Source organism: Fistularia commersonii, chromosome 16 (genome assembly GCF_037954325.1).
Source record: "Fistularia commersonii isolate RoL2024-O1a breed Wild chromosome 16, RoL_Fcom_v1.0, whole genome shotgun sequence".
In the NCBI taxonomy this organism is placed as follows: Eukaryota; Metazoa; Chordata; class Actinopteri; order Syngnathiformes; family Fistulariidae; genus Fistularia; species Fistularia commersonii.
The window spans coordinates 17,855,438-17,868,042 of record NC_141299.1 but is presented as its reverse complement, the minus strand read 5'-3'; the positions used below and the strand labels follow the sequence as shown (position 1 = coordinate 17,868,042).

The 12,605-nt window shown below is 42.0% G+C and overlaps 1 protein-coding gene across 1 annotated transcript in view; it reads right to left on the bottom strand.

The window, feature by feature from the left end:
* Positions 1–10,716, bottom strand: part of nek7 (NIMA-related kinase 7) — a 66,971-nt gene extending 56,255 nt beyond the window's left edge. Inside the window, exon 1 of the mRNA XM_086162246.1 lies at positions 10,422–10,716. The gene's annotated coding sequence lies outside the window, so the exon portion shown is untranslated. The remainder of the gene's footprint in view (positions 1–10,421) is intronic.
* Between the last annotated feature and the right edge of the window lie 1,889 nt (positions 10,717–12,605).

Here is a 12,605-nt window from a genome sequence, read left to right as displayed (position 1 = left end):
CTGCAGCCAGCAGTTACTGTTTCATCCCTGTGTTGTTTAGAGATGATGAGGCCTGTCATCTGAGTTCCTCGACTATTAAACAACCGTTGAAAAAAAACATCTGGCCAATGAAATCTCAACAGTCTCTCAAACTCCATTCAAGCAGGTTTCCCCCTCGTCTCCCTGGACAGTTCGATGCAGTTAGCCTTTGTCAGCGCCGAAGTTTGTCTAAGAGGAAATGACAAGAGCAAGATGTCTAAATCATTAGTAACGTGAGCGGGGCAGTTCCCAGGCATGTCTTGTTACATATTTGAGCGCTAACGTGAGGGCTAAAGGCTCGTGTTGGGGCACTACCAAGGTTAAGCTTTTTATAATGCTCTGAAAGGGACGAAACGAAGCGTTTCCACGGTCTGCAAAGATCCACTACCCTGAACCAAAACCAAACTCAACTCCACCCTGGCATTCAGTGGGTGAATTACATTAACCCCATAGACGCAACAGAAAATATGCAGACTCACACAAAAAATGAATGTGAACCTAGAGCCATACCAATAGCGGGGCCATTGGAACGCCGCTCTGCAAAAATCAAGCTCGGTCTGGCTCTGGTTTGGTTTCTGCCTGCTGCGGCTTCTGTGGCGGGTCCTCATATACAGTCCTCACCGTGGAGCTCCGTTCCAGATCCAACACAGTACCCCTTCTGTGGTTAAGTGTAGTACGACAACGACAAGGACGAAAACCCAATAGCCGCGTGTTTTCAGTGCACCATCTAGTCGGACTTTCTAGATGGTCTTGAGTGATGGTTATCTAGCGGCGGTGTCCGGACGACAATGCCAAATAGGTCAGATTTTCATTCAAGATATTTCAACCTCTGAAATTGGATTCTGGATGAACAAAGGAAATAAAATTAGCAATTGAAACAGTATTGACTAGAAATGCCACAATACATTGCTTATCAAGCCCAGTTGTGGTTTAAACCAATATCTAAATATGTAAGATAAAGGGGTTTTTTTTAACGAGAATGGCTATAAATATTCACAATTTCAGTGGAAAAATCTGCACCAAGAAAAAAAAAGGTGCTGCTTTATTTCCAGACAAATACAGAGGAGTGTTAAGGAACTTTGCACACAAAATGCAATGACATAAATGTGAATTTCAAAACCACAAAACCCTGTAACCCCACGTCTGTGAAGGTTCTTAGTCATCAGGGTCGATTTTGGCGTTGCGACTGGAGCCTGTCCATCGGATGAGAGGTGAAACGTCTTCAAGAAACTCTACAAAGAGTCCAGTTGCTATGGCAACATTTGACAACATGTAGCATGAAATATATAATTTTCTACTTAGGGAAAAAATATCTTGGGAGTTCACAGTGACCTTTACAACCATAATGCAATTCCACCATCTTTGAGTCAAAGTGGACTTAAATACAAAAAAAAAAACCTGTGAACAAAATGTCAGCTTTGGAGTGGGAATTTCTACTGGCTAGAGGTTTCTTTGCTTGTGCATTAAGAATATTTTGCAGAAACATATATGCAGAAACATATCTGGAAAACTTTCTCTCAAAAAATGAAATTAGGCCTGTTGTGCTGTGTTTAAATTGCTGTGAGATACTTAAGCAAAAGGGTCTGACTCCTGAAAAATGAGCTTTTGGACACAATGAATTACAGAAAACAAGCGCGCTACCTGTGCGCGCCATACATGCATACGCAGACAAACAAAAGCACACATGAGAAGCTCAACATTTATTTTTATTCCTCAGGCACGAACCCTTCTTTGCATGAGTGCATCAGCCAGCACACCGACCGAGCAGGCGATGTGCGTTTCGGTGTGTGTGTGTGTGTGTGTGTGTGTGAGTGTGTGTGAGGAGTCGACGATCAGAGAATAACGTTACCCTTAAGGGGTCGCACTTCTCTCCATTCTCGCCCTCCTCCCCATCCCTCTTCTCTACTCTCTGCCTGCAGGGATTTCCCTTTTCAGATCAGGAGAGATGTCAGACCCGTTCCACCATCCCTCATACAGAGGCCTGGACTGGATCTGCAAAACTCCACAAATCTGCCTTGTTTCATGAAAACACAGCTCTACTCAGCATCAAACACTATTTATTTATTTGATATTAATCTCTGCTGGACTAAGAATTCTAATGAGGCAATAATAAAGAGGTCTTTGCAAATGATTATTTCTGGCATTTCAAATGGAAAATCCCTAAATAATATTATTGCATAGAAAACATCCTGGGTACAGGCGACAGACCTGTCAGGACTGCTGGCGCATTTTTAATTACGTTCCCAGATAAATAAGCTCCGATCTTTGCTAAAACACTGTGAAGCCAGTCGTTCCATGAAAAGTAGATTCAAGTCCCCAAACCATATTGTCTTTCTCACTTTACTGTGTCAGCATGTCTTGCACCGTCACCAAACGTGCCGACGACTCAATCTACTGAGTGAGTTCAATGAAAGTATCTGCTACTTGAAATACACACCAGCCTCTATTACTAGTGTAAAAGTACAACCGGCTTGACTTCACAACATTAATTCCATCCTGTTGTGTTTGTTACCATTAGGTTCTAGATGAACATTAATAATGATAACTTGAGAGGAAAAGAATGAGCGCACACACACACACACACACACACACACACACACACACACACACACACACACACACACACACACACACACACACACACACACACACACACACACACACACCTCTGCCCTCAGTTGTGATTTGAGGGAGGCAGTTTGGATGCTAAAATCCTCAGGCGTGCTCTTAAACGACTTCAGTTCATTTTGTTTTCTCTCATACAGAAACTAGAAAAAAAAAAAATTAGATGCAGTCAGCCTCTCGGCAAGGATGCGATATTTGCATTAAAATACGAGGGTCTGATCACAAAGAAGGCATGAAAACATTTCCATGTCAACATGTACAAAGGGACCGCTGGTAGTGATGGGACTTAAAATCCATTAAAGCACGCCGGTTGTCAGCATTATCTTTTCTGGTGAGCCTGGATGAGCTCAACTTTTAACAGTCCTTCCATTTTTGTTTTTTTTTTAATTGCATTTGGTCAGCGTTGCTTTGGATATCACAATATACTAAAGAAAAGAGCATTCAAGTGAATTATGGAACGTGTAGTCCATTCCATGCAGATGAACATGGGTGTTTTGGAAGCCAAGGAATCAACTTGCTCTATATAAGCATGTTTGCCATGATAGATGTACTATTTCTCCTTCTGTGCCACCAATTAAACTAGGACTAGGGAACAGAAATCCAGTGCATTGGATTAGTATGCAAGAATTTTGCCTGAAAGAATTTGATAAGCATAAAGGTATGGCCTGCTGACAGGAGGGAACTGACCCTTCAGAAAAAAGTAAAATGCCAATTACTAAAATGCTAGAAAAAAAAATACAAAAGGGAGAAAAAGATTTGGTCTCATTCTGAGACTTAAAGACAGAGAAAAGCTCCACAACAGGGGATGAAAGCAGCTAAAACAGATAGGTCTTCCCTGCCTCTTCACACATTATAATATTAATATTAATGAGACTTCCTGCCCCCCCCCTTCGTTTTTTCCCCTCAGTCGATTTGAACATGAAAAACTTAAAAAGCACAAATTCCAGGAGTTGCGTATCACAGTTTGACCCCGCAGCCACATAGCAGACACCAACCATGACAGACTTTCTGTTCAAAGTAAGCTGGAGCTGCTTTCATCAGGGGATCCTTGTGGGTTTTTTTTTTTCCTCTACAGTGTGACACCACCAGCCCAAGCCATCTGCCTTTTTCCCAAAATCAGAACTTCAAGATGTGTTTCCTGTGAGCTGTTTTTCGAGAGGCTTCACAACCGAGGCCCGGCGTCGTACGGGCTTTTTCTGCTGTACGACTGCCGTTTACAGCCCGATCCCGCCGCGTGGCACAATGTTAGATATTCACTGTTAAAACTGTAACGCCAAAAACTGGTAGGGCATCCAGCCAGACACCCAGTCACTCTTCAAACTCATCGCTACCAATCATATCACTTCCAAATCCGTTCAGCCTACTTCAGCCCGATTTCCTCAAATGAATAACAAACACTTCCTCATTAGACTCTCACTCGTGATTTCAACTAGCAGGTTCTTTATCATAAATGCTACTCAAATGCACATGAATACACACGTGTATTATTTGCACTTAAACACACCTCCGTTCCACGACCGGGTAAGCTGCTGCCGGTTCCCGAAGCCTCGCTTCAGACATCTGTAAAATATTTTTATTCAGTGCCCCAATACCATACTGGCAAAGGTCTCTCATCCTTGCCTGGCAGGACTTCTGACAGAGACAGCCGGCAGCGCCATACAGGCCTAACCCCCGCTGCTTCCAGCTTCCTGCTGCTCCGAGGGACTCGGGCTGCCTGCCTCCCATTGACTGTGGGCCAGGCTGGGCAGGAAAGAGGAGGAGGAGCAGGGACCCTGGGTGGAGACCACCCCCAGTAGACCAGGGCAGGGGAAATAATGGTAGGACACACATTGCATGACATAGATCCTGATAAGAAAAAAAAATAAAAAAAGTTCTGCAGCAGGAGGTGGGAAAGGTGAAGAAAATAAGAGAGGCAAAGAAATTAAAAGGTGTCGGTGGCAAGAGATGAGGGGAATTTTTCATTGAAATGACCAAAATATCAAGGACGTTTGTTTGCTGCTTCACTATCTACATTCCATATACCAAACAATTCAAATCCAGTAGTTCTTTGTCCATGCGTACAACTTATCTCTTCCTAGCCTTGATAGGCCTTGATAACTTGATAGCCTTAACCTTGACAATTTATATTTTATTGTATTTCTTATTCTCCCTCCTTCCTACTATTATCTATTATTGTTATGTTTTTGCTTGAAACTCTGACACAACAATTTCCTTCGGGATAAATAAAGTTGTTCTTATCTTAACTTAGTGAAAGTTTAACAATACAGGCGACGTCTGCGGTGAGTCAGAAAAGATATGCTTTCACAGAGATATCAATGTTCCTCGGCAGGGTTGTGCAATACAACAATCCATGGAAAAATGTCTATCGCTACGTGCTTCATGGCAGTCTTCCACGTACCGTAAGGTCCGTGGTTTCAATTAGCTACAGAACGTTTTCTCAATCAAACTGCAAACAACGAGGATGTATGAGTGTGACAGCGAACTTTCCACGAGGCCCGGAGTCTTGCACACAGCAAGACGCAGTAGCCCAACCAAGAACAGATGAGGAATTCTAACCCAAGAAGAATTGAAAGAAAACATTTACATCGTTATTTATCATAGCACAAATCACTAGAGGCATTAAATTGATCAGCATAATAGAAGATTTTGTCAATTTCAATAGAATCCCCAAAAAGCAATGCCAAACACGCACGAAACAAAAACACACTCCACAGCCCACCTACCGCAGGCGAACATCCGACTGTCCAACAGATGAAACATTGACTTAGCAAACATTAGCATCCTTAGCATCCGTTGTTCTTGTTTATTTGAGGTAAAAATGAAACACAGAGTTACTATTTCAGCTGAAATAACAGCGGTACAACATCGGGTTTTTTGCGATGGTATTCAATCCTTTTTCACTTCAAGCTTTGTACAAATGCAGCCGTACTGAGTGGTCCAGCACGATGCATCTCCATGTGAATTGATACAAGTACACATCTATTTTGAATAATTTTTGCCAATTAAAAAACAAACTAACATAAAAACATGGCGTACTTTGAGTTTACAGCATATTTGTTAAATACGGACTAGCCAGTGAGAGAAAGACAGACAGAAATATCCCTGGTTTCCTAGCTGAATGCGGGGGATGGTAAACAGCATTTCAAAACAAGATGCTTTCATACAAGTTCATATTGCTTTGCAGCAAATCCCGTGTGAAACATTAAGTCTCATCTGTGGGGAGGCTGGGACAAATGCCCATAGCGCAGTAAGCAAGAGGCACAAAATATAAAAGGTCGTCCTCTCTCATTCTACTCATGAGTGCAAATTCATTTTGCTTTTGTCTCATCTTATGACAAATGCCTACTGTCACTGTCACTGATGTGGTGTTCACTGTGGCATACAGCATCTTGTAATTATTCTGTGAAAGTGAATCTGTATCCTCAGGGGAATGGTATTTTTGCATGTGTGTAATCAAAAGAGATCGAGAGGGACGAGGGACAATTGGAGACTGATCTATAATAAATATGGAAGATATCGCTGGCGAGCAATTTTTCCAGCACAGGTCAAAATATGCCAGCATAATACGGTAGCTTTGCTTGTAAGTGCTGGGTTTGCTGGGATGGATGAAAAAATGCGTGCACCGACTAAAATCACACGCTGAAATCTAAACCTTCAAAAATACCGACAACCTCAACACAGTCAGCTTCTTGTCGAAATTTAACTCCATGACAAAGGAAATTTGTTTGAGGCGGAGTAGCGTTGCAAGACTTTTCACAATCATTTCCGAGTGTCCTCCGTACGACGCACTGATCAGCCGTGCAGACTGAGGCTGCGCAGCCATAGCCTACAATTAGAGCAAGATTCATCGTGGAGAGAATTATTTACACATTAAAAACACAGTGTGTTAGTAATGAATTCTACTAACTGCAGAGTAGATGGCAGGTGCATTTATAGTATTGTTGTGCTGAAAGCACAAACCCTAGCTTCCCATGTTCAACAGAGATAGAGCGCCCCTGATTCTTTGACTGCTGTTCATCTCTTCTTTCCAATTAATTTAAAGGCTTTGAGTGGAAGAATTTAAAAAAGAAAAAAAAAAAAAACTTTTTTTTTCTAAAAAATGAAATCCCACCATTATTTTTGATATGTTCATCACGTTCTAAAAAAAAATGTAGCGGTAGTGGGGGGCAGGAGGGATGCTATAAACCGGGATTTGATAGCAGAAAAAAAGAGCACATCTGAAAAAGCATTGTGCAGATAGAAAAACCTTTCAAACACCCTTTACAGTGAAATAAATCATTGATATTGTGTGGTCATGGCACGAGCCGACCCTGGGGCACTGAAAGCGTTTCATAAACTTTGCACAGGGTCCGAGGTCAGTAATTTTTGTGTTTGCATGTCTTTGTAGTCGGCTTCCCCCCCAGAGCACTATGGAGCCCAATGAGATAAGGCATCAATGCCACAGTGAAATTGAGAACTTTCACGTGACACGAGGAGCCGTAAGGCATCCTCTAAGGATATTTTAATGCTTGAAACATCAGTGACCCTTCATAAGATAGAAAGGCGGTGGATATGAAAATATTGACAGGACTGCTATTTAAGGGGGAGTGAAAGAAGCTGCTCAGATAGCCCACTCTCACTGCCAAAGACCTTACTTTAAACTCTAACCAAATTGAGCCTGAAAAGAATAGACTAAATTCCAAATTCTTTTGGGGAAGGCAACAAACTTGTTTTGTCTTTCTGTTTGTTTTTTTTGTCTTTTATTATCATTATTTGATAATGCAAATAGCAAATATCTCTACAAGCCATGCAACAATCTACTACCTTTGCCAGCATTTCTGTACAGTGCTTGGCCAAAGTCTTTGACATCATGCAAAAGACAGTGTTAAATGTAGCTCAAAATCGCCCGAGGAAGCATCTTCCTTCAAATATGCTTTGTGAAGGGAAAAAAACATGGGAGTTAATATATATATATATATATATATATATTTTTTTTTTTTTTTTGTGTTCTTTGAGAAAACCCAAAGGCGAGATGACTGTTAAAGTGGTCAGATGACAAATGTCTCATCTGATCTTTAATCCAGGAGAGGGGCCAGCTCCGGGGCTTAAACGGGAAAATCTCTGAGGATACAGCGATTTAGCGAATTCCACTGACCTACAGCAATTGAATGGGTACACGTTTCTCCACGCCAACGAATGGCATTGTATGCCTCACTCTGAATGTCTTCATAGTAAACGCTCCAGATGCCACTTAAACAGCAGGAAGAGGGAGCATTTAAGAGCATGAACACAGGCAAAAATAAAAATGGCAAATAAAATGGCTAACAGAGAAATGTATTGCTAAAGTGCTTCTTGTGAAACAACCAGATTTGACATTGCCTACACCAATTATAAAGTACATTAATTAGCGAAGGGATTTTGACAACAGGTTCCTCTTTCTAGGTGCTTATTTTCCACGGGTTGTCAAAAAACACTAAACACACTGCTTTCAGCACTTTCTAGTCTGGCTGTTCTTATTAAATTCATAAAAAATAAATAAATAACTTGCGCAGAACAAGGCAAAATAATCACATTTTGCCAAAGCCTGTCAACGAAAATCCACCTCTCATCAGCTGAAATTCAAAGCGGTATATACTGGCAGAAATCCTTAATCACAGAGACTGATGCAAACATTTGGCAGTCATTTGCTGTTCATCCGGTCCATGACACATTCCTTGATAGTCAACTTCACAGAGCCAGCCTGTGTTCATCTCCATCACCTGATAAAGCTGGCAGACTGGCAGCCTGTTGTCTCTGACGTTGATCGATTGTGGCAACAGAGAAGTGAGTAATAATTGGGTCAACAAGGTATGTCAGCTCCCACTAACTCTCATCTGAATCATCTCTCTGTAGTGAAGCCAAATGTGATACGAACACTGAAATATTTGGCTGTGATGGGCTCCGACGCCGGCGCGGCAACTTTTTCAGCATATTTGTGACCTCAAAAAGGTAGTCTCTACCTGGGCTGGAATACTTCTTCTTATGATTGATGTTATTGTTAGAAGTTGTGGCAGGAGTAGTAGTAGTACATCCCCACGGGTGGGCAACCTCGTGATCTCCTTTAGCTGGTCCCAAGCCCGGGATAAACGCAGAGGGTTGTGTAAAGAACGGCCAAACTAAAAATGAGAATCAAACCTGCGAATAAATATGCGAATTAAACTGACGACTCCCCTACCAGAATGGCCGAGGCGCCGGGTAAATCTGATTTTTAAATTGAATTGACGCATACTAATAACAACGGTTTGATTTTACGCCGGTTTTTCAATCGATGAATTGTACAAATATGTGCTGTTTGAATTTATTGTGATATGACTTGTGGTCAATAAATCCTGCATTGCTTGTGGTAAAAAACCCTCAACAACCGTTAACCTAATGTCAGTTCTGTGACCCTGTTCGACATTGTAAAATAGAGCGGCGGCTGCATTCGTGTTTTCAAGAACCTAACACATCACAATGAAGCACTGCGTGGCGAAAACAAACTTGAAACTAATACACAACTGGGTAGGACATTTTATGCCTATTGACCATCAATTCTTTTTTCCGACGAACCAGTTTTCATTATATTTCTCATATAACAACCAGGTTTTCACATGTCCGAGTCAGTGTTGTTTAAGCCACTGAGCTGCATTTTAGTCAAGGCTTTTTGAAAATCTTTAACGAAAGAGTTTTCGCATGTCTCTCCACAACGCAAACGGAAAAAAAGGGGCCCCGATGAATACAAGCTGCGTGATTGCTGGTCAATTGGTTTGCTCGAGTACATTTAGGAAGTCTGTGTGGAAATAACAGTGACAAGATGCAACGTTATCCAGAGCTGGGAGCTTGTTTGAGGAGCACGTTGACTCAAAACCTCTGCAGTCCGTTGCACTTATGAGAAGTATGTGTCATGTCTGCAGTGGTTCAGTCATCCGGGTCACGGTCAATTCTCGTCGTGGCAACTAGACTTGAATTTCTTCACTTTAAGGTGATTCGCCCCTCTTCCGAGAGGCTTGGGGGGGATGAGAAGCGAAGAAATTCAAGCCCAGTTGCCACGACGATAGGATTTCAACAAGTAAGTATGTGCCGTTGCACAATGACAAAAGTGATTGAGTAAGACTGTCTACCATGTGAGTCATTCACTATTGAGCATCTATTTCCATCGGAATTGAACAGAAAAAAAGTCCATGTGATCTAGCTTAAATCCAGGGAAACGTCTAATGCTTTTACCGCACTGATTCATAAACCACGTAAGTTCAAAAAGGGGTGAAAAGAGAAGAAACCGCAGAATAACTGACGCCTGTAAGAGGTGTGCAGGCTTGTCACTCCCTTCCCAAAGGGGACACACAATATTGCTCTTAGCATGAATTGATTGTGATTCAGGGCACCAAGAAGCAGCTGATTCATCCGGCTTATTCTCGACAAAACGAAATCATTCATGTACTGAGATTTAAATTAAGATAGCGCTGTGCTTTATGGCACCCTTACAAAAACTTGTCATCATCACTTGTAGCGTTTTGAGTGGCAACGACATCGGGCTAATCTCAAACTAGTGAAAGTTAGCAACATGCTAGTAGCCGGACCGGGCTATGCTAGCGAGCTAAGTTCGCCGAAACTTTTTCCAAAGAGTTACCAGGCTCGTAACCGAGCAACGAGCCCGGACTATTATGGGCTTCGGTGGCTGTCACTGTCCAGAGTTTAACGGAGACGCTGGGAAAAGCGTTTTAAAGTCAATTCGTTCGCCGTTCACTGTTATTTCAGAAGTTCACGGCCAGCTTCTGTCTTACCAGGAAGTAGTACTCGGTTGCTAAGCTATTCCTCCTTCACGTTGATATTTTCCCCGATATGGCGGACGTCTACTTCTCCCTCTCCTCCCAAGGGCGCTTCACAAGTCGGCACGGCGGCGGTGGCCTCCTTTTTCCTGCGTGGCAGCCTCACTGTTATTCGAGCGCGGAAAAGAAAAAAAACTTTGGAGGAGGAGGAGAGAGAGAGAGAGAAAGAGAGAGAGTGAGCCGTGATGTGGACGTGTTTTCTCCCCTCCTTCACTCCACGCACGCCGCCGCGCTGACCCGCGCGCCAGTAATGTAAACAACCCAGCATTCCCGCACAGCCCGCCAAATACCGCGAGATTTCACACACTCACTCAAACCACGTCCCATCCCTGCTCCTGCACAGCCTCGCTCCAGGCTCCTTCTGCTAAAACTACTGATTGGAAACATCTCTCAGGATACAGTTTATATTAAAAAAAAAAATCAATTAATATATTACTTGCACAGATCCTTGTTGTTGTTGTTGTTGTTGTTGTTGTTGTTGTTGTTGTTGTTGTTGTTGTTGTTCAATCTGCTGTCTATTTATTTGTGGATGTCTCATGCTATCTTTAATTGTCTCTATATTTATATCCATGTTTATTGACACTGTAACTGTTGCACTGCTGTGACAAAAACAATTTTCCCTATGGGGATCAATAAAGTATAATGTAGCGTTTTAGGCCGGGAAACACCCGTGTGACGGAAAACTGTCTGTTCAATGAGCCACAGCTGCCGTTGGCCACAGCCACGCCACACAAGCCTGCAATACAACTAACCGTTCCCGTTCAATTCCAGGTAAACCCCCCCGGAATTCATTGCACCCCAAAACACACTCACAAAATTCCCAGCAACCCCAAAATCACACAGAAAACAAGCATCAACATAAACCCCAACATTCATACAATATCTTCTCTTATGTGTATTTTATTTACAGACGTCACAGTCACTTTATTTACATTTTATGCTTTTTGTATTTTTTTTTTTTTTTGTATTTATAGATGCCGGTGCAGTGGTTAGCTCTTCAGCTTCACAGCATGAGGGGGCCTGGTTCAATACCTACAAGGGGTCTGCGTGGGTTTCCTCCAGGTTCTTTGATTTTCTCCCACAGTCCAAAAACATGCAGCAGGTTAATTGGAAAAAAAATAGGAAAATTGCCCCGAGTTAGTGAGTGAGTGAGTGGTTGTCTGTCTTTGTATGTGGCCCTGGGATTGACTGGTGACCAGTCGCTTGACGACAGCAGGGGGGATGGGCTCCAGCATCACCCATGACCCTGAGTGCAGCAGAAGATGGATGAATGGATCTGCTAGCAAACTAAGTTTCTCTGGTTTCTAGCAGTGGACGGGATGATGTGCCACAATCTGCACCATCGTTTGGCTGCGGTGCAATGAGGTACACGTTGAGGCTGACTGAAAAAATACTTTTAATCTTGCACAGATGTGCATTTTATCTACAGGACTGTCTCAGAAAATTAGAATATTGTGATAAAGTTCTTTATCTTCTGTAATGCAATTACAAAAACAAAAATGTCATACATTCTGGATTGCAAGCCTTTTATTGTTTTAATATTGCTGATTATGGCTTACATCTTAAGAAAACTCAAAAATCATATCTCAAAATATCATGAAAAAGTAATTTTTGTATTTTTAATTGCAATACAGAAGATAAAGAACTTTATCATAACAGTCCTGTACCGATGTCAGTCACTTCTCTCTATTTTTCACTTTATTTACACTTTCTTTTATTTTACATTTATTTATATAATTTACCACATTTTGTTACTCTGTATCCTTACACGTGTAATGACGACATAGTTAAATCTAATCAAATCTAATATTTTTTTGTTTTTATATGTATATAGATGTTGGATCTGCTCTAGGTTGCTTCGCTACCAAACAAAGTTTCTCTGATTCTGGCAGCGGATGGGATGATGTGCCACAATCTGCGGTGCAATGAGGTACAAGTTGAGACCGAGGAGGAGATGTGATCGTGAGTGTTGCACTTAAAAGGGAAAGGAATGTCAAATGTTTCCATGAGACGCCAGAATTTGCGCTGATTGCATTCAGCACAAATGAAGTTGATGAGAAAGAATGCAGCGCGATAGAGGCACTGTGAAACGGGAGATCCTGTGTTGATTAGCTTTTGTTTTTTGGGCCTAAAATATTT